General features: G+C 49.4%; 1 pseudogene; it reads right to left on the bottom strand.

Moving 5' to 3' along the window:
* Positions 1-18,561: 18,561 nt before the first annotated feature.
* Positions 18,562-19,921, bottom strand: LOC103347734 (RNA ligase 1 pseudogene; annotated as a pseudogene).
* Between the last annotated feature and the right edge of the window lie 3,297 nt (positions 19,922-23,218).

Raw genomic sequence — 23,218 nt, forward strand, 5'->3', positions numbered from 1 at the left:
TCCAGGGAACTTGGACTGAATGCCGGTGGTGGCGGAAACATTCGCGGAAGCCGCCGCGTGCAGAGAGAGCACGGGGTGTGAATAGATAGGGAATGCGGGGCTGGCGTGAGGCCGTGGTGCGGGCGCGAAGTGCGTGGAGACCGCGGAGTGTGCGCGCGAAGCCAAGCTGCGCAGAGCCGGGAGCCCGCCGCAGGGCGGGCGCCGGGAAGCCGCGCAGATGAGAGAAGCGCGGGGCGGCAAGGCGCCGGGAAGCCACGCAGAGCCGTGAAGCTGCCGCTGGGCGAGCCGCCGAGAAGCAGCCTCGGGGCGGGCACCGGGAAGCCGCAGGGATAAGAGAAACAGAAGTCTAGAAGTGAAATGAGAGAAATAGGAATGCTGGTAGATAGAAGTAAAATAGGAGAAATAGGAATGCCCGGAGATAGAGAAATAGAGAAAGGCCTCCCCACAACACAGCAATGAGAGAGCTTGGATTCGGTCTGCCTGATTAGTAAGGCGGTAAGCACCAGCAGGCAGCTCGACCAGAGTATGAGCTGCAGGTCACCGAAGATAGGCACGAATCAACACCAATAAGTCTCCCCACAATACGGCAATGAGAAGGCTTGGATTCGGTTTGCCTAATAGGGCTTGTAAGCACCTGCATGCAGTTCTAGCAGAGCAGAGCATGCGCTGCAGGGCACCGAACTCAGGCACGCATCAGTGCCTAAAAACCTCCTCACAACATGGCGAAGAGAGGCCCCGGATTCGGTTTGCCTGATTGATAGGACTTGTAAGCACCTGTGGGCAACTCTAGCAAGCAGAGCAAAGTGTGTGCCGCGGGGCACCGAAGACAGGCACGTATCAACGCCAAAAATAAAAAGAAAGGGGGATCTGTGGGGAGCAACTGGGAGCAACTCGGACTAGACTAAGTTACTGGAATTAAGACTTATTCTGTGCATCTGCTCTCCCACAATATGGCGCTGAGAAGGGAAGCAGCTTCTACACAGCTGCCTCCAGTTCAACCAATAAACTGTAGGACCTGCTCCTGATTGGAGGAGAGCAGCGTACTCGGCGTGTGGGTAGCAGAGTTGGGATTGGCGGAGGAGGACTATAAAGGAGGAGAGAGACAGCATGCACCAGGAACATCTAAGGGGAACATCTGAGGGAACACCTGTGCAGCCCCCGAGAGAGCCGGCCGGCGGTGTGCCGCTCCCCCGTGGAAGTGGGGAATGTGGCAGGGGGAACCGCCCTTCCACGGAGGTGGAAGGGACGGTAGCCAACCCGGGAAGAACCAGCAGCAAACCCGGGGAGGGCCGAGCAGACGAAAGAACAGCGCAGGGTCCTGTGTCGTTCCTCCACGAAGAGGGGGAGCGACATAATAGTGCCGTGACTCGGATATGAAGCCTACGCAGGGTTTAGTGTCGTTCCTCCATGAAGAGGGGGAGCGACATAATGGTGCCGTGACTCGGATAGGAAACCTAGGAGGGAAGAAGTGGAAAATACCAGAGAGAGAGACTAGCAAAGAGCCTAGGGAAAAGCCGGACAGAAAAGGTGCCGGAAGAAGCTATTGAAAGCCTAGGCATAGACTCGGATACGGACTGTGGGAAAGAAGTTAGGATTTAAAGTGAAAGCAAGAAGAAACTTAGACTCAGATACGGACTGCAGGTTGAAAGTGAAAGTGAAACCTATAAGAAACTTAGACTTGGATACGGACTGTGGGGAGAGGCCAGGAGAAATGAGGGAGGAATATTGTTGGAAGAAAACTTAGGGAAACATACCGGGTAGAGAAAAATGTTAGGGAGGATGAAGCCACGAGTGCAGGCCGAGGCGAAGACGTAAGCCAGCTTGGAATTCTTCAAGTCAGCCCGGGGAGCAAAAGGCGAAAATCTGGAACCAGAGGCAGAGACGTGGGCCGCCAGGTTGGAATTCGCCAGGTTAGTCCAGGGAACTTGGACTGAATGCCGGTGGTGGCGGAAACATTCGCGGAAGCCGCCGCGTGCAGAGAGAGCACGGGGTGTGAATAGATAGGGAATGCGGGGCTGGCGTGAGGCCGTGGTGCGGGCGCGAAGTGCGTGGAGACCGCGGAGTGTGCGCGCGAAGCCAAGCTGCGCAGAGCCGGGAGCCCGCCGCAGGGCGGGCGCCGGGAAGCCGCGCAGATGAGAGAAGCGCGGGGCGGCAAGGCGCCGGGAAGCCACGCAGAGCCGTGAAGCTGCCGCTGGGCGAGCCGCCGAGAAGCAGCCTCGGGGCGGGCACCGGGAAGCCGCAGGGATAAGAGAAACAGAAGTCTAGAAGTGAAATGAGAGAAATAGGAATGCTGGTAGATAGAAGTAAAATAGGAGAAATAGGAATGCCCGGAGATAGAGAAATAGAGAAAGGCCTCCCCACAACACAGCAATGAGAGAGCTTGGATTCGGTCTGCCTGATTAGTAAGGCGGTAAGCACCAGCAGGCAGCTCGACCAGAGTATGAGCTGCAGGTCACCGAAGATAGGCACGAATCAACACCAATAAGTCTCCCCACAATACGGCAATGAGAAGGCTTGGATTCGGTTTGCCTAATAGGGCTTGTAAGCACCTGCATGCAGTTCTAGCAGAGCAGAGCATGCGCTGCAGGGCACCGAACTCAGGCACGCATCAGTGCCTAAAAACCTCCTCACAACATGGCGAAGAGAGGCCCCGGATTCGGTTTGCCTGATTGATAGGACTTGTAAGCACCTGTGGGCAACTCTAGCAAGCAGAGCAAAGTGTGTGCCGCGGGGCACCGAAGACAGGCACGTATCAACGCCAAAAATAAAAAGAAAGGGGGATCTGTGGGGAGCAACTGGGAGCAACTCGGACTAGACTAAGTTACTGGAATTAAGACTTATTCTGTGCATCTGCTCTCCCACAATATGGCGCTGAGAAGGGAAGCAGCTTCTACACAGCTGCCTCCAGTTCAACCAATAAACTGTAGGACCTGCTCCTGATTGGAGGAGAGCAGCGTACTCGGCGTGTGGGTAGCAGAGTTGGGATTGGCGGAGGAGGACTATAAAGGAGGAGAGAGACGGCATGCACCAGGAACATCTAAGGGGAACATCTGAGGGAACACCTGTGCAGCCCCCGAGAGAGCCGGCCGGCGGTGTGCCGCTCCCCCGTGGAAGTGGGGAATGTGGCAGGGGGAACCGCCCTTCCACGGAGGTGGAAGGGACGGTAGCCAACCCGGGAGGAACCAGCAGCAAACCCGGGGAGGGCCGAGCAGACGAAAGAACAGCGCAGGGTCCTGTGTCGTTCCTCCACGAAGAGGGGGAGCGACATAATAGTGCCGTGACTCGGATATGAAGCCTACGCAGGGTTTAGTGTCGTTCCTCCATGAAGAGGGGGAGCGACACTTATCTCTTACTGTTAGACAAAATAATTGCCTGTGAATTGAGTCTTTGAGGTGTTGAGCTACCATAAATTTTATCTGCAGGACACAGGATCCATTCTACTTTAAAACAAAACAAATTCTCCATTTTATTTCAGTCTTTCGAGCACCTGTTGTCAGACATCATAGACACTTGTGTGCAAAAGACAGGACGTTCCAGTCAACAGATTGTTTTTTCTTCCAGACAACTGCTAGTGAGATCAGCACCTGAGGGCAGAGGTTTCTCAAGGCGGACCTATTTGCAGAAAACTGAGGCACCAACTTGCAACTTCAATAGTCTTGTTTCTACTGTGAAGGGAGTTTATGGGTCAGAGGTACTATAAATTGTTATAACCAATCAAATCCAGTGATTTGAAGAATATAAACATTGAACAATGGTGTGCACGTAAAAATCACAATAACCTTGGAGCAAAACTGTGCTCAAACTTCCTTGAGTGCTATGGGGAATTTGCCTGTTAAGGAGAGCTGGCCAGCTCTCCCTTTCATGCTGTACAGCTTCACGTCTGTTCCAGTTTCCTTGCTGAGAAAGGGGGACACCAAGATATGGTGTTTAATGTGTGCCAGACTCAGTAATCCCTAGGTGGGCTGCACTTGTTGAGTGATGGATGTGGCAGACTGTTGCATTTGGATTCCAGTCTTCCGCTATTTTGTCATGTCTCTAGGCTTAACCATGTGGCCAACTTTGGGCAAAGGACATTAGCAAGAGGAAAACAAGCAAGGGCTTACTAAGCACTTGCACAGAGGAGCCGTCACTCCTGGAGCCAGCTGCCACACCATCAGAAAGCCCATGCCAATCATGTGGAACTCCCACATGAATTCAGTGAGGATGCTCAGCCTTCCTTCCAACCCCTGCACAGAACCAGTCATGTGAGCAGAGCCATCCAGGGTCCTGGTTACAGGCTCCTAAGACATTCCCTAGAAATGGAGAGGAAGCTTCCAGCCAAGGCTTAGTCAACATGCTGAGTCATGGGAAATAATAAAATGGTTGTCCAAAGTGGGTACACATGGAGTGGTTTCTTACATAGCTGTCAATAACTACAAGAGTTGGTGTGTGTGAGTATGCGACTGTGCATATCTCTGGGAAGTCAGTGAAAGTTTGCACAGGTAAGCCACGTGCCAGGGAATTAGTCATGAAAACAAAACTACAGTGACTAAGATAATTATCTGCTTTCTGCACAAGGCTAGATTTAAAAATCCCTCTCATGCATAACTTTCCTGGAAGACATCTGTTGTATGGTGGCAGCTACCCAAGAGATGCATGCCCGGAGATGCACCAAGAAGAGAATGCTGGAAAGACCAGGAATAATGGCTATGATTTGAATGCGGCCTGAGTGTAGCCCTCAAGGCTCCTGGAAGCTTGGTCCTCAGTGTAGTGGTACTGAGAGGTGGTATAACCTTCAGAAAGGAGCCCCATGGGAGGCCACTAGGTGGTTGGGGACTGCTCTCAGAAGGGATGAATGTTGTTCTCACAGGACCCTGGTTAGTTCCCGTGAGAGTGGGTCATTTAAAAGGAGCAAGCCTGGCTCTGAATCCTGCTGGCTTCCAGTCTCCCCACGTGACTTCTTCCACGTGTGCTCCACTGTGATGCCATGCTCCAGGAGAACTGACCAAAGGCTGAATCAGTGGTGATGGGGCTGTCTAATCTTGGACTTTTGGCCTCTGAAACTGAGTTAAATAAACCTCTTTTCTTTATAAATTACCCAGCCTCAGGTATTCTGTCATAGCGACAGAAAAATGGACTAGTATGACAATGATGGACATTGATCTGGGTTAACATGAATGACTGAATCCTCAGGATAATAACAACACCGTAGTGGAGTCAACTCTAACTCCCTGAGCCCATTTGGTCATGCGCAGATGAACAGCTCAGGTGAGGACTGCAGAGACTAGAAAAACCATCTGCAGACAGGGGTGGCTGTGGAAGGGTTGGAATTCCTGATCCTGGAGTATAGCCCACAGCAGTCCTGGGACGTACTGGCTTCTGGACAGCAGGTTAGAGGAGTTAAGGGGCTCCTGAAGGTATTGGGGAGGGCTTCACCTTAGTGGGGGATGGGAAGCCCCCAGCCCAAGGGCTTGTGCCAGAGCACAGTGGTCACAGCAGAGCCACACCACAGAGGGCAAAGCCCACGAGGATGGGGTAATTCCACAAATGCACCTGCCCTTCCCCGTGTTGCAGTCGGTGCCTGTACACATTCTTTTCCCAAGGGGGTGAAATGGCTCTCACTCACTGCCGTGGGCACAAACAGACCCACCCACCATTTCCTGGGAGTGGGTGCCATGGGCAGATGCCAGCAGGAACGTAAAAAGAAGCCATGCTATTTCGGGAGTAAGCCTTTGCCATAACCCCGCGGCAGCAATACGTCTGCCCTCGCTCAACTGCCATCATCCGGCCACCAAGCCTCATCCCTAGCAGTGCTCACACTCAGTGGATCCCCCTTTCTGGCACATTCCATGTGAAGTCCCGCTGTGGACGTCATTACAGCTAGCCTGTGCCTCAGCTCTGACCTCCAGAGCATGTCCCACCTGGCTGGCCCAAGGCCAAGGGCAGGCAGGGTGAGGACAGCTGTGCCTCATCTGCTGGCAACCAGGACGGTTCCAGGCCCACTCTGTCCCCAGAGGTGACAGCACCAGGAGTCAAATGACAAAACCCAGGAAGAGTGGCGGAGGCAGGCCTGCTCTCTGCCCCCTGCCCAGTGCTCCAAGGCTGTGCTCATCAGGAAAATGAGGTCACTCGGGAAAAGAATGGAAGGCTATTTGGGGACGGGGAAGGCAAAACAGACGTCAGCAGACCGGCCGGACCAGACCTCCGATCGCATGTGCAGCACACTTCTCCTCTTGCAGGACTCTGTGGAGCGCAGAGGCAGAGCCCTATTTTTAGTATCTATTGTGCGAGGCGATGGCAGGGATGCGTGAGGCTGCAGTTTCTGACAATGATCACACTTTAAATAGGGAAAGAAGGTAATGAGGGCAAAAATAATAACTATTTCCAGCCCTCACGATCCAGGGTGTTTGAAGCAGGGTTTTCTATAACGCCAGCCCAGGGGAGGAGCCCTTCTTCCTTCTTGCCTTGCCTCTCGGGTGGGGGGGGGGGGCTCCCAACAGATGACAGGGTAGCCCCTGCTTCCCCCTGGGTCTGATTTGCACTGTTTAACACAGGAGGGCAGAGAAAGCAGGCAGCAACCCTAGCCCCACCGCCATGGAGATTCTCAATCTCTAGTGAACTTCAGAATGCCTCAGGGGCCGAGTAAAATGCAGATTCCCTGGCTCCTGGCCCACTGGGGTCTGGTTCCATTGATTGGAGAGAACCTTGGAATGATCTAGGTCTCCCCACCCCAAACCTATTCTCTCCAAGGCAAGGATGGTTCCTGGACCCTATCCTGAGACACTATCTTGTAGCCTGCGCTCCTATGAACTGTAGGAGTCTATCTACAAGACTCTATCTTGTAGCCTGTGTTCCTATGAACTGTACTCATGAGTTATGAACCTGAAGGAGTCTCAGATGCTGGGGGTGAGAAGGCACTGACCAAGGGACTGGATCAGGCTAACAGGTGACATGGGGCAAGACCATGGACTCCAGAGGCCAGCTGGCCTGGTTAGCACCTGAGACCCTTGGGCTACTAGCTCTGTGGTTGTGGCCATTATCAGAGACCAGGCTGTTTAAAACAGGTATTGGGCCAGTGCTGTAGTGTGGCCAGTAAAGCCACCACCTGCAGCACTGGCATCCCACATGGGCACCGGTTCAAGTCCTGGCTGTTCCACTTCCAATCCAGCTCTCTGCTAATAGGCCTGGGAAAGCAACAGAGGATGGCCCAAGTCCTTGGGCCTCTGCACCCATGTGGGAGACCTGAAAGAAGCTCCTGGTTCCTGGCTTCGGATCGGCGCAGCTCTGGCTGCTGCAGTCATTTGGGGAATGAACCAGTGGATAGAACTCTTCTCTCTCTGCTTCTGCCTCTCTGTAACTCCGCCTTTCAAATAAATAAATAAATAAATCTTTAGAAACAACAAAACAGGTCCTGACTTAAATTGTACACATACTCCATCCTTATCTTCCACTAGATTATACCCAAAAGGATTTCTCTCCTTCCTCCTTCACACAGGAGAAGGCTTTTGGCCAAGCACAGGTGCAGTTGCAGGGTGCCCTTTGGAGAAAAGATGCAGCTCTGGGTGTTAGGGAAATCCCCACTGGATGGAGAAAGGCACACAGACAGGCTCAGTGAGGGCTGGCCCATCCCCTCCATGGCTGGCCAGGGGACAGCATCCCCAAGAACTGCGTGCACACACCTGATGTTTCCGCGGGGGAGGGGGAGCACAGCAATGGGAGGCGGCACCTACTATCAGACACAGAATTAACTCGAATTAAGGGCCGATGGAAAAGGCTTCTTAGCATCAAAATGTGAACATTGGCTCTCTGGCTGCCTTCCTCGGAAGTCCAGGATTAATATCAGAAACAGCTCATTTCCTACCAAGTCGCTGGTGCATAATCAGGACTGAGAACCCCCCCATCATTACTGGGGGGCACCTGCACTCATGTCCTGTAGGAGGGTGGGATGTGTCAGCCGGGGCCCTGCTACGGCAAGACACAGAAATCCAACTTGCAGAAGCTTTAGCTGGAAGATTCCTGAGCCCAGTAGAGGGAACGTTCCGGGGCTGGGGCCAGCTCTCTGCTCAGCTGCGCTGGAGGACTCGAAGGCTGGAGCTCTCTGCTGGGTTTATGCTCAGACGGGCTCTCCCTAGGGAGGAGGCTGAGACGCCCCCCTCAGCATCCCCTTAGAGAATACAGTAATTCCAGAGACAGGAGCTTCCCTGAAAGGGGTCGCCTGTCTGTCCCCTCGCCAAGGGGACGGACGTGCTCACGGGCCAGGCTGGTCAGGTGCCCGTGGAGGGAGGGAGATGCCGAGCAGACTCAGCAGAGAGCAGCCTGCAGCTGTTTCTGCTGGAGACCAGCAAGAAAGGGTCAAAGCCAAACTTTTCTGTGCGAGGTGTGCATGGGTCTCTGTCAGGCACTTTGACATAAGCACTTCATACACATTGCTTTACAATCCTACAGTCTGGGGCAGGCATGTGGCCCTGAGCGTTATGCCACTGCTTAGGACTCCAGCACCCCCTACAGGAAGGCCTGGGATCCAGCCTCCGCCTCCTATGCAGCTTCCAGCTAATGTGCCTGGGAGGCAGCAGGTGATGGTGCAAGCACTTGAATGCCTGCATGTGGAGACCTGGATGGAGTTCTGGGTTCCTGGCTTTGGCCTGGGCCAGGCTCCAGCTGTTGCAGACATTTTGGGAGTGAACCAGCAGATAAAAGGTCTCTCCCTCTCTCTCTTACTCTGCCTTTCAGATAAACAAAAAATAAACATCATGAAAAAAATACAAAGAAAGTCCTACAATCCTATAGGAGGCCTCCTCCTCCTTTTCCGGTAGAGGAGAGAGAGGCCTGGTGAGGTTTCACGCCTGCTCAGACCTGCCCGCTAGTCCTTGGAGGAGCTGGGAACCCGAGTCAGCACTCGTGCAGGACAAGCGGTAGCCAGAACAGCCGTCAGCCCCAGCGCCGTCATGAGCCCGAGGCTTCATTCCTCCCAGGAGTTTCCTGAGGCTGGAACCTAGCTGGCCACTACCCCTTCCTTAATTTTTTGACTTAAAGATACCAAGCAGTAGCGTGGGTCCCTTCCAGCGGTTTAGGAATGTGACAAGCACCCCTCCGTTCAGCACCTAGGCCTTGTCCCTGGGGTCCCCCAGGGCAGCTGGCCCCAGGTCTCACCCCAGGGGAGCAGCTATCGACTGACTGACATCCATCGCAGAAGCAATACCTACAGCAGGAGGCCTGAGGGGTCTCGGCGGTTGTTCTTCATTACAAACCCGATTTTACGGACAGAACTCTCCCTGCCTCAATTCCTGTTCTTTACAGTCACCCTATATCAATTTTCTGAAGGCAACAGAAAGGGGCCAGGTGTTGTGTGGGACCCCAGGACAGCAGACCCAGCAGAGGGGTGGTGGGAGCCTGGGTTGGCTTCCCCCTCCCCGCCCCCACCCCCATGCACCTTTCTCTCCCATCCTCCACCCACTCGGAGGCAGCCCTGTGATTTCCGAAGCGCGTCCTGCAGTTTATGATCTCGCCTCCCTGCGTGCGTGCTGGCTGTGCTGTAATAAGGCTATAAACACCCTTCCTAAACCCTCGCGCGGGCTTTCACTCCGCGGCTTGTCTCTCTGTGAATAAACACGTCAGGCACCGGGGAGGGTGAGAAACTCAACTTCCTTTGTTGCTACAGCGGTTCTTGCTGGAGGCGCTGGAGATGTTTTTGCCTTTCCTTCCCCCTCTGAAAACAAGGAGAGAAAACAAGGGCGGAATCCAAACCACTCCCTTTCTCCGCCAAGACACAGAAGGGAAACGCCTCGCCTTGCACCTGACGGCCTGGTCCAGAAACTCTCCGATGCCTAACGCGGTGCTCCCAGGTGCTCCACTCAGGGTCAGACAGAGGACAGTGGGCAGGGAAGCTTTAGATGAGCTGGCTGCTGATGGAGAATGGACGTGGAGGGGAGAGGGTGGTACAGCACAAACCTGATCTATCACAAAGACAGCCTGTCACCCTACCCAGGCATCAGGTGTGTGAACGGGATGAGACAGAATAGCAATAATACGTAATTATCATAGGGAAGAGAACAGAATAGCTCGAAAATCCTTAGCCATGGTAAATTATGTTCCAGAAAAGTAGCTCAGAATCCTAATTCTCTCGGGGCCAGCGCTGTAGCACAGCAGATTAAGCTGCCCCGACTGTGATGCCGACATCCCATATCAGAGCGACAGTTCGAGTCCTGGCTGCTCCACTTCCAATCTAGATCCCTGCTAATGCATCTGAGAAAACAGGGAAGATCGGCCCAAATACTTGGGTCCCTGTCACTCACCTGGGAGATTCAGATGGAGTTTCCAGCTTCTGGTGTTGGCCTGGCCTAATCCCAAACATTGCAGCCACCTGAGGGATGAACCAGTGGATAGAAGTGTTCTCTCTCTCTCTCTCTACCTACCTACCTACCTACCTCTATTTTGTCTCTCTGCCTTTCAAATGAAATATTTTTTTTAAACCTAGTTCTCTTTGGGATTGACTTGCATTGTGATGTAAAAGGTTTCCCCTTTCTCCATCACAATATTTAACTGGAGGGGAAGTTCTTTAAAGTTCCGTTTTGAACAGGCTGAGATTAAGGTACCTGATACGTTGGGCTGGCAGTTTGCAATCTGGGATCTGGAGCTCGGCTTTATTTATGGAGATTCTGATCTGACTCCACGCTGCAGGAGGGAAGGAAGACTTTCTGTTAGAGGAGGTCGAGAGATGAGAGGCTCTGTGTGGAGTTCTGGGAGAGACAAACCTCTGTACCCAGTGGAGGAACATGAAATAGTGGTTAGAGACAGAGAACAGGAGAAAAGCATCCACGGGAATAGGGAGGCCAAAGTCTAAGAAATGGTCCAAAGCAGCTGAGCGTCTGAACAGAGTAAGAGCCAGGAGAGCACGGGCTCTCGGCCTACTGATTAAGACACTGCATCCCTCATCAGAGGGCCTGAGTTTGAGTCCCAGCTCCCAGCTCCAGCTTCCTGCTAGTGCAGTCCCTGGGAGACAGTGGCAGTGGCTCAAGCAGTTGGATCTCTGCCATTCACATGGGATACCTGAATTGTGTTTTTGGCTCCCGGCTTTGGCCAACCCTAACCATTGTGGGCATTCAGGGTGTGAATAAGTGAATGAGAACACTCTCTCTTTCTCTCTGTGCCTCGCAAATTAAAAAATTAAATTTTAAAAACCAGAGGAGACCCTTGATCTGAGAGTTTGAACTTTGCTGAAATTTTGTCAAGAGCATGTGGTTGGCGTGTGCCCCAAGGACCCACTCCAGACGGCATTGGTTGAGAGTGAGGAGAAGCAGTGCCAAGGACTCGCAAACAAATGCATTGATGAGGGGAAGGAGTGGGGCGGTCAGGAGTTCACTGGAATGAAAATGTAACCAGATGACTGTGCCTGGATGGGAGGACCCAGACTATGCAGGGGAAGGCCGTGCGGCCAAGGAGATGCAAGAGGAGCTGACAACTGACAGGGCAGGTGCTTGGGCATGGCATGGGTGAGAGAATGTGTGTGTTCATGTACTTGTGCACATGTGGTGAGTGTATGTCGCTATGTGGGAGTCTTAGTCTATTTTGTGTTGCTATAGCAGAATACCAGAGGCTGGGCACTTTATAAATAAATTATAATAAATTATATAAATTTTAAATAATTATATTAAATTTATATAAATTATATCATGATTATAATAATTATATTAACCAATATAAAATTGGTTAATTTGTTCGCAACTTTGTGGGTTACTGGGTCCAAACAGCATGGTTCCGGCATCCTGGCAAGGCTCCTCCGGCTGTGCCACATCACGGCAGAGAAGCAGAAAGGGAGGCAGCTGAGTGCAGAAGAGCCCAAGCATGCGGAGTGGCTTTGCGTTTAACAAACCACTCTCACAAGAACTAACCATATCCACAGGTCAACATTAATCTCTTCTCAAGAATGGGGCCACCATGACCTAATCACCCCACACAAGGCTCCGCCTCTTACAAGTTCTGCCCCTCAACATCACTGCACTGGAGACCAAGCTCCCAGCACACGAACCTTTGGGGGAGACACTCAAACCCTACCCAAGCCTCAGCAGTGGGAATGCGTGAGCCTGCGAGGTCGGGGGGTGAAGTGTGGCAGCAATGAGAGCCCGGAGGAAGGGACACGTGAGGAGATCCCCTGGCAGCCACAGCCATCTTCCTCTCTGGTTCAGGTTCCCTCTGGATGTGTTGACATCTCTCTGGTTGTTTGGCCAAACCCCACATGTGAACATCAGTTAGCGATGCTAACAAGCGGCCCCAACACGCTCACCGAGAGGGGCCATGTCACACCCAACTCCCTTCTTATGCTCTACTGAGGTGCCCTGTGCTGGCCCAGGTGCCTGCCTTTTGACTGTTTTCTCTTCTTCTCATGAAGATTTTAAGTTCTTAGGCCAAATTCCTCAGGCTGAATTTAAGCCCAGGACTCCTTGTCCAAGAAAGGTTTCACCACATTTTAACAAATGTCCTTGTAGGGTTGTTTGTTGTCTGATCTACAACTCTTCTTGCTTGGAAGGTAAGAGCAAGTGATCACTTTGCAGAGAAAACATGGTCAAACTGTGTGATATTTATTTATTTGGGTATTTATTTTAAAGATTTATTTATGTATTTGAGAAGCATAGTTACAGAGAGAGGGAGAGACAGAGAGAAGTCTTCCATCCACTGGTTTACTCTCCAAATGGCTGCAACAGCCAGAGCTGGGCTGATCTGAAGCCAGAGCCAGGAGCTTCTTCTGGGTCTCCCACGCTGGTGCAGGGGCCCAAGGACTTCGGCCATTTTCTACTGCTTTCCCAGGCCATAAGCAGAGAGCTGGTTTGGAAGTGGAGCAGCCAGGACATGAACCAGCGCCCATAAGGGATGCCAATGCCACAGGCGGAGGAGGCTTAATCTACTACACCACAGTGCTGGCCCACGTGACATTTATTGACCAGCAAGAAAACTGAAGCTCCTGGGGCTGCTGGCTCCATCTCCAGGCCCGGGACATCCCCAGCAATCGGGGTGGCCTGAGAGGTAGAGAAAAAGATGAAGGTGTCTGCATCCCTCCACCCCCAGGTCCTCTGAGACTCAAATGTATGAAGGGGCTGGCACACAGGACACCCATCCCAGGGCTCAGACAAGGTCAATGAGGTTCCAGGCAGGACACCTGTGCCTGACTTGGACCATTCCATCCATTTCAGTAGCATCTGGAGGAGGTTTGCAGATTGTACCAAGTTGACCCAGACAACTCCCCTGTGTGTGTAGTCTGGGACCAGAGGCCTCCAATGCCCAGGCCAGGGATGGCATGTGGAGATCCCCTTCCTTCCAATTGCACTTGACAGGGAGGCTGCTTAGATCACTGGGCAAGGGCTGTGCTGCTGCCCCAGCCAGGTGAGAAGGCTGGGGCTGATTAGCAACACCAAAGTGTACGAGGGGACTTCAAAGAGTTCATGGACAAATGAAACGAAAAGTTGATTTTGGTGTAAAAATGCTTTGAAATCCATGCATAGTTTTTATTTATTTTTTTCATGATTTGTGTCTATAAATTTTGAAGGCCCTTTGTATGGATGGGTTTGAAAAAATTACGCCAAAATAAACTTATCTTTTCATTACAACTTTCACATCCTTTTAAAAGTGTCACTCATTGAGGCTGATGCTGTGGTGTAGCGGGTAAAGCCGCTGCCTGAAGTGCTGGCGTCCCATACAGGCGCCAGCCAGTTCAAGTCCCAGCTGCACCACTTCCAATCCAGCTCTCTGCTGTGCCCTGGGAAAGCAGAAGATGGCCCAAGTCCTTGGGCCCCTGCATCCACACGGGAGACCCGGAAGAAGCTCCTGGCTCCTGGCTTCAGATTGGCCCAGCACTGGCCATTGCAGCCATTTGGGAAGTGAATCAGAGGATGGAAGACTCTCTCTCTCTCTCTCTCTCTCTCTCTCTGCCTCTCCTTCTTTCTCTGTGTAACTCTTTCAAATAAATAAATAAATATTTAAAAAAAGAAAAGTGTTACTCATACACATGGCATCCTTAGAGACCACTCCAGAGTCCACAGTGGGCTGTAAACTTCCTTTGACTGCTAGCCCCCTGGTGAAGGATGATGTTTTCCTGACTTTCATCTCCCGGCAAATATACAGAATAACGGCCAATGCTTTAATAAAGGCAGCTAAGTCATGAGTCTGACATTCTCATGTGGTTTATAAAATTAGCTCTTACGATTTTATGGCCCTGTAACATTTCTAGCAAAAATGATAATATCCACAGCATCTATCATTGGATACCATTTAATGGTTTAAAGTGCTTTTAAATATTCTCCCACAAAGAACATTTTGCCTCTTAAATATTTGATGGTTATTTTAATGTGTTTTTTAAGAGTAAATTAACTTTTTAATTATAGCAAATGTAGCTCATTACTTGATACTTCTTTACTTTAAGTTTTGGGGACAGTGTCTTCAACTTCCTGCTTAGGAATCTTCTCTTAAGGTCATAGTTTCCCTGAAAAATTCTGCTATGCATTATACCTTTTAGGGCAATGTAAATGAACAAAACAGTATGGGTATAGTAATAGAATAGCAAGGAATGACTGGGATTATAAATAATGATGAAAGCTCAAATTATCTGTCATCACCAGATGTCTACCTTGACTAGTCAGAAGTCCCAGGATTTCCCTGATCATAAATAGATTTACAAAAAGTTGATCGATACTCATTAAAAATTAGAAACTTTAAAGGAACTAAAAATGAAGCCTAACTTAAAAACTCTCAACCACAACAATATCCATGTTATGAATAATTAAAGTTGGGGCCGGAGCTGTGGCGTAGTGGGTTAAAGCCCTGGCCTGAAGCGCCAGCATCCCAAATGGGCACCGGTTCTAGTTCCGACTGCTGCTCTTCTGATCCAGCTCTCTGCTATGGCCTGGGAAAGCAGTAGAAAATGGCCCAACTCCTTGGGCCCCTGTACCCATGTGGGAGACCCAGAAGAAGCTCCTGGCTCCTGGCTTCGGATTGGCCCAGCTCCGGCTATTGCAGTCATCTGGGGAGTGAACCAGCAGATGGAAGACCTCTCTCTGTCTCTACCTCTCTCTCAGTCTTTCAAATAAATAAATCTTAAAAAAAAAGAATAATTAAAGTGTTTTTCATTTACTCATTCAGTATCTGAAAGTAATCTGAAAGATTAAACGCCACCATAATCTAAGAGCTGAAAAATTGTTAGTTGAAGACTAGCATAACTTACAGATCACTTGACAGTAAGTTATTTTATTTGTGTTATACAGTGAAACCTTATTAACAATCTTAAGAAAATACCTCTGCCTGTATAACTATAATTGACTGTTCAGGTTACATTGCTTTTCATGTTTGCAATTAAATGTATTTAGTTCAAACCAAAAACTGTATTCATGTATGTGACTTTTAGGAGGAAATAAAAAGAGCTGAAGAAAGAACTGGAAAATTTTGATCTTTCATTTGTTTGAAGAAATTGAATTGTATCATTACAAGGAAGAAGTGAAAAAAATTTCTCTTAGAAGAAAAGTTAAAAAAAAAACTTTCTGAGAGGGAAGAGATATGCAATTCGGGACATGCTCAAGCTGACTTACCTCAAACGGTAGAGTTAGAAACATACCAGGGGATTCCAATTCAATCCCATCAAGGTGGCATGTACCAATGCCATCTCACTAGTCCCAGTGATCAATTTCTGTTCACAATTGATCCTAATGATAGGACTAAGAACCAAAGGGATCACATAAACAAGACTAGTGTCTGCAAATACTAGCTGATAGAATAAAAAAGGGAGAGAATGATCCAACATGGGAAGTGAGATACACAGCAAACCCATAGAATGGCAGATGTCCTAAACAGCACTCTGGCCTCAGAATCAGCCCTTTAGGCATACGGATCCAGCTGAAATGCCCATGAGAGTATTTCAGGCATGGAAAGCCAAGACACTCTGGGGGAAAAAAAAAAAAACAACCTAAATGAAAGATCTCCGCGAGTGAGATCCCAGTGGAAAGAACAGGTCATCAAAGAGGGAGGTACCTTTCTCTGAAGGGAGGAGAGAACTTCCACTTTGACCATGGCCTTGTCTAAATATGATCAGAGTCAGTGGACTCAGGGGGCTTCCATAGCCTTGGCAGCTTATGACAAGAGCCTAGGGTGATTACTGATGCCATAAACAAGAGTGTCAATTTGTTAGGTCAACAACAGGAATCACTGTGCACTTACTCCTCATGTAGGATCTTTGTCCTTAGTGTGCAATACATTGAGATTTAATGCTATAACTAGTACTCAAACAGTATTTTTCACTTTATGTTTCTGTGTGGGAGCAAACTGTTGAAATCTTTACTTAGTGTATGCTAGACTGATCTTCTGTATATAGAGAGAATCGAAAATGAATCTTGATGTGAATGGAAGGGGAGAGGGAGTGGGAAAGGGGAGGGTTGCGGGTGGGAGGGACGTTATGGGGGGGGGGAGCCATTGTAATCCATAAGCTGTACTTTGGAAATTTATATTCATTAAATAAGTTAAAAAAAAACTTTCTGAGCAATTTGGCTTTGAATTAACTAGCCCTGGTACTTGTTCTGAACAGTCTGAAAAAGAAGATGGAAGTCCGGATAATTTCCCTATTTATTAAGGGCCATCGGTACCTGTAGTTTTATTTATTAACCTTGTAGTTAAAATTATGGAAATTGGGGCTGACGCTGTGGTACAGCAGGTTAACACCGTGGCCTGAAGCGTGGCATCCCACATGGGCGCCGGTTCTAGTCCCGGCTGCTCCTCTTCTGAACCAGCTCTCTGCTATGGCCTGGGAAAGCAGTAGAACATGGGAGCCCTGAAGAAGCTCTTGGCTCCTGGCTTCGAATCAGTGCAGCTCCGGCCGTTATGGCCATCTGGGGAGTGAACCAGCGGATGGAAGACCTCTCTCTCTCTCTCTCTCTCTGCCTCTCCTCTCTCTGTGTAAGTCTGATTTCAAATAAATAAATAAATCTTTAAAAAAAATTCTGGAGATTAAGCAAAACCCAACAGAAATATTTCCTCCTCTCTACACTGTACCTTGACAAAGGTAAGTTGGAATTTTTAATAAAATTCTATGGAATTTTTAACTTATAAAAGTATATTTTGGAGACCAGCGCTGTGGCATAGTAGGTAATGCCGCTGCCTGCAGTGCCAGCATCCTATATGGGCACCAGTTTGAGTTCCGGATACTCCACTTCCCATCATCCAGCTCTCTGCTATGGCCTGGGAAAGCAGTGGAGGATGGCCCAAGTTCTTGGCCCCTGCACCAGCATGGGAGACCCGGAGGAAGCTCCTGGCTACTGGCTTCAGATCAGCACAGTTCCAGCCATTGCGGCCATTTAGGGAGTGAACCAGCAGACGGATGACCGCTCTCTCTCTCTCTCTCTCTCTGCCTCTCTGTAGCTCTGCCTTTCAAATAAATAATAAATAAATCTTAAAAAAAAAAAAAAAAAAGTGGCCAGCGCCACAGCTCAATATTCTAATCCTCCGCCTGCGGTGCCAGTACACCAGGTTCTAGTCCCGGTCGGGGCACCAGATTCTGTCCCGGTTGCCCCTCTTCCAGGCCAGCTCTCTGCTGTGGCCAGGGAGTGCAGTGGAGGATGGCCCAAGTGCTTGGGCCCTGCACCAGCATGGGAGACCAGGAGAAGCACCTGGCTCCTGGCTTCAGATTAGCGCACTGCACTGGCTGCAGCAGCCATTGTAGGGTGAACCAACGGCAAAGGAAGACCTTTCTCTCTGTCTCTGTCTCTCTCACTGTCCACTCTGCCTGTCCAAAAAAAAAAAAAAAGTAAAAGTATATTTTGAAGACTTTAAGTTATTGCAAATAGAAATAGTATAATAAAATAGTTTCTCTACATTCATAATGTTTCAATTAAGTTTTTTTAAAGAGTATAAGAGTATAAAGGTAAACTTGAACAATTTTAACATTTAAAACTGGGGTTTTGTATATACTTATATATAAATATATATATATGTAAAGATTCGCAAATTCTGTTAAGTGTTGTCCTTAAATTATCACCCAGCTACAGTAGACAGAATTTATCCTTTGTACAAGCTTTGGAGCTTACTGTTACTTATATTTTTATGTCCAGGGATAAAAAATTCATTGATATTGGCCGGCACCGCGGCTCACTTGGCCAATCCTCTGCCTGCAGCACCAGCACCCCGGGTTCTAGTCCCGGTCGGGGCGCTGGATTCTGTCCCGGTTGCTCCTCTTCCAGGCCAGCTCTCTGCTGTGGCCCGGGGAAGGCAGTTGAGGATGGCCCAAGTGCTTGGGCCCTGCATCCATGTGGGAGACCTGGAGGAGGCACCTGGCTCCTGGCTTCAGACTGGTGCAGCGCCATCAGTAGCGACCATTTGGGGAGTGAACCAGCGGAAGGAAGACCCTTCTCTCTGTCTCTCTCTCTCTCTCACTAACTCTGCCTGTCAAAAAAAATTTATTGATGCCAAATAAAATTTGGAATATTTCCATCTGGAAAATTCTTTTCTTCAAATATTAGAAGACATATTAATGTTTCATGATATTTTTACCTTCTTGAATAGAGAATATTTATGATTCAAATACAACAATAAAGCTAATTTTAATTGCATTTCAATTTATACATCAATTATTAGATCTTTAAGCCTACCAAATTTCTGATTATCTATTTTTGAAAAGTGATTAAACACTTAATATCAAAGGCACATAATTGTTCAAGTTCATATTAATAACAACTGGTTTTGAATTCATGTAAGTGTCTGGAATTGGCCAGCATAAACTGAGATGATGCCAATGGATCACATGGATTTCCACTGAAATTCGCTCCTATAAGCTCCAGTGTTTGTTCTAAGACACCTGCTAGTGGCACTGCACTAACTTTCAAGAGTCCAAGATCTTCAGGGTGATGCCTTAATACCAAGGCAATTTCAAATTCATAATTAACCACAGAGGAATGCCAGCAATACTGTTTGTTGTTTTTTCCTACTGGTACCCAGCCAGGAATGTGTCCATTTCATCAGGAACTGGATTCCCATTTAACTGTTCTATTTCCTTCGCTGGTATCCAGCACTCTGCAAGAGGTTTTTGAAGTCCTCCTCAATACTCCAAAAAAATTCTTTTGAATGTAGAAAAATTTTAAATCTTAGCTTGTTTGTTGGGTTTTCTATCAAGCCAAGCCCAAAGGTATGGCTGACCTTTGTAAGCAGTATCGTAACAACAAGTTCTAGCCACTCTGTCTGTTGGAATTGCACCGTAAATATCTGCATCTAATGCCTTGTGACTTACACGTTCAGCTGTCAAAACTTCAAATGGCTGGTGCTCCCTTTTGGTGGAGGGCTCCTCGTTTACCTCTATCACAAATACACATGACATTTTCTGCTACACAGAGCCCAGGCACCTCACGGTGGGCCCAGAGGCAACCCAGAGAGTGCCTTTCCCAACAGCTCCCGTTCCCAGCCGGCAGAAGCCCTGCAGCCCTAAGTCACCAGCTTCCGGCTACTCAGGCTCCACACCCAGTGAGCTGCCCCCATGATGCCCAGGCCCTTAATGTGTTTGTTTAAACTCTTCTTTTAATTTTGATATTTGGTAACAGGAGAAGATTTGGCACACGGAGGTCTCAAGGGACAAGAGTTATAAATGACACAGAGTTAAAGCAGGGGGTTGTGGGAAAGCATCAGGAAGTCCCTAGAGAGACGCGTTGATGGGACGGCTTTCAGGAATAGGTGGCCCGATGAAATCCTGCACACATGAGGCTTTCTATTGGAAAGCAATCGGTCATTCTATGCAATTAGCCCAGGATTGCTAAGCAACAACTTTGGTGAGATATAATTCATGCATCATATAATTCTTCTTTTTTAGTATATTCAGAGTTGTGCAACTATTATAATATTTTATCATCTCCAAAAGAAACCCATTAATAGTTCCTCCCCATTCTTCCCACCTTCTCAACTTTGGCAGCTCCTCTTCATGCCTGACCATAATCTGCCTTGGAAAGACTTATAATTCAATGGATCTTTCCTTGCGTTCCCTTGAAAGTATTCCCCTTTGGAAACTAGACCACCACATCCCCACGATTCTAAAATACCTAAGATGAGAGGCCAGTGCTGTGGTGTAGTGGGCTAAGCTTATGCCTGTGGCACCAGCATCACATATAGGTGCCAGTTTGAGTCCCAGCTGCTCCACTTCCTGTCCAGCTCTCTGCTATGGCCTGGGAAAGCAGTAGAAAATGACCCAACTGCTTGGGCCCCTGCTCCTACGGGGGAGAGCTGAAAGAAACTCCTGGTTCCTGGCTTCTGCATGGGAGACCCTGAAGAAGCTCCTGGCTCCTGGCTTCTGATCAGCACAACTCTGGCCATTGTGGCCATTTGGGGAGTAAACCAGCAGATGGAAGACCTTTCTCTCTGTCTCTCCCTCTCTCTGTAACTCTACCTCTCAAAAAAAAAAAAAAAAAAAAAGTACAAGTGGTTTCCATTTATAGAAAGAAAAATAAAATTAACAATTTGGAGGTTCCCAGTTTGAGACTGGGTGGCTCCATTAATCTGGTGTCTGGTGATGGCTGGCAATGGCAGTATATAGAGGAATAATCAGATGATGAACAAGGAAGAAGAGAGACAGGGCGCATACTCTTCCTCCTTATAATGCCATTACAATTTGAACATGGGACTCCATGCTAACAACTCAATCCAATCACTTACCAAAGGTACCACCTTCAGTTGTCAGGGCCGGCGCTTTGGCATAGCTGGTAAAGCCACTGCCTGCAGTGCCGTTATCCTTCATGGGTGCCAGTTGAGTCTCGGCTGCTCCACTTCCATTCCAGCTCTCTGCTGTGTCCTGGGAAAGCAGTAGAAGATGGCCCAAGTCCTTGGGTCCCTGCACCCATGTGGGGGACCCAGAAGAGGCTCCTGGCTTCGGATCAGCGCAGCTCCGGCTGTTGGGGCCATTTGGGGAGTGAACCAGCGGATGGAAGACCTCTCTCTCTCTCAATCTCTGCCTCTCTGTAACTCTGACTTTCAGATAAATAAATAAATCTTAAAAAAAAAAAAAATCCAGCCTCTTAATCCAACAATTAGCAGCAATCCATTGACTGTCAAGGTAAGACTTTGGGGTTGAAATAACTGCATCAATTCGGGGGTCAAGTTCTGTTCTGTTCAATCCATAACAGTCGGCAACCCACACACATGGCATGTTGAGAACACAGTGACATACAGAAATCATACACTGTGGTTTAGAACAATACACCGCCTCCCAGAAGATGGACACGCCATGCTCACCCCAGTGCCTACATTTTGTGTTCAGCAAGCCATCGCATCCCTCTACCAGGCTGGCAGTTTCCCGATGACAGAATACCATATGAAATAACTTCCACTAGAAAATGTCTCTTTGCGGCCAGCGCCGCGGCTCAATAGGCTAATCTGCCGGCACACCGGGTTCTAGTCCAGGTCAGGGCACCGGATCCTGTCCTGGTTGCTCCTCTTCCAGTCCAGCTCTCTGCTGTGGCCCGGGAGTGCAGTGGAGGATGATGGCTCAAGTCTTTGGGCCCTGCACCCACATGAGAGACCAAGAGGAAGCACCTGGCTCCTGGCTTTGGAACAGCACGGTGCGCCAGCTACAGCGGCCATTGGAGGGTGAACCAACGGAAAAGGAAGACCTCTCTTTCTCTCTCACTGCCCACTCTGTCAAAAAAAAAAAAAAGTTTCTTTGCGCATTTCCTTCGTGCCATCGCCAAGATGGCGGCGCCCGTGCTGTGGTGCTGCTACTGGGCCCAGTGGTCTGGTGGCCCTGGCCGGTTAGGAGTCCTCCGCCCCTGGCTGCTTAGGAAGCACTCGGGCACTCCGGGTGTCCTGGTGGTGCAGAAGGCTAGGTGTTCTGTTCAAAGAGTTTTTCCGGGACAGGGGGACGGAGATTTCCCAGAGCGCCTCCACCGTGGCTGGGCCAGCTTCTCTCCCCAGGCCCTCTCCTGCGGCTTCGACCCCACGAGCCACTCACTTTCTCGCAGGACAGCTGCTGGCGCTGCTGGGCCTGTTTCATTTCCAGCGGTCGGGCCTGGGAGACCCGGGCGGCCGCACCACAGAGCGCGGAGCGAGTGGGAGCCAACGCGTGCGCCCTCCGCGCGGGGGTCGAGCGAGGCCCTGGCGGCCACTCCCCAGCAGGTCTTCAGCGACGGGCACCCCTGGGGCAGCCTCTCGGCGCTGGACAGCTCGGCCTGTTATGGGCAGCAGCACCTGCCAGACTTCCGGGTCTCACTTTCCAGAGACCCACTGCGTCATGCAGCTGCACCTCCCAGAGCCAGAACCCCGGGCTCTCCACAGCGACCTGCTGCCCACGGCATCAGGCACCTTCATGGCCCAGACAGCCTGCACCCCGCCGGAAGGTGCACCCAGGCCCTCTCTCATAGCAGCATCGCCGCTCTGGAGGCGCCGTCTGACCAGGAGTGAAGGGTGTTGTTAAGAGAAGCTTCGTTTTCTGCGTGCTTCTTGACCCCCTGACCAGCATGCTGGCTGCATGGTGCAAAGCCAGCGCCGTTCCAGACGGCCCCCGTGGGTATCGGATGATAGCAGCAGTTCCCGGTATTAATCACAGACTAAGAAATCCCGAGAGTGCTTCAGCTGGGCAACGCATTCTCAGGAATGGCCTTTTACCTTTACTTAAAATTGGAAACGGGGATTTGTACGTTGTAAAATGGCTTCCGTGGTGATGAATAATCCTCCCAGCTGTTCAAACAAACTGACCCATCCTCATTCTCAAAACGTAAAAAGTGCTGGCTCCGAAATGTATGCCTTTGCCTGTAGGTGTCAGAAAAAAACAGACTGGACTGTACACCAGGTCTCTCAGGGTAAGTAATTTTACTATTTTTATGGGCTGGTTAGTAAATAAGCTATTGTTTAAGAAAAAAGCTCTTTAGATGTAGTACTATTTACTATTCTGTCCTGTTCACGTCATATGTAAATATTATATACACATATACATACTTCTTTCCTTGAAACCAGTGGTAATATCACATATCATGAGATTCATGACAAAGATAATAAAGTGAGGGCTATAATTCAGTGCAGACAGAATTTATAAATATCTACATGGCAAATAATAGCGAATCCACACATTCTCCTATTAACGTCTACACGGGAGAGAAAGCATGTGATAGTTGTCTTTCTGTGTCTAACTTCTTTCGCTTAGCATAATGCTCTCCAGTTCCACCCAGAATACAATGTCAGGATTTTACTCTTTTTATGGCTGAGTAATATTCTATTGTGTATCTATACACCACATTTTGTTTAC

This window comes from Oryctolagus cuniculus, chromosome 2 (genome assembly GCF_964237555.1).
Source record: "Oryctolagus cuniculus chromosome 2, mOryCun1.1, whole genome shotgun sequence".
Taxonomy (NCBI): Eukaryota; Metazoa; Chordata; class Mammalia; order Lagomorpha; family Leporidae; genus Oryctolagus; species Oryctolagus cuniculus.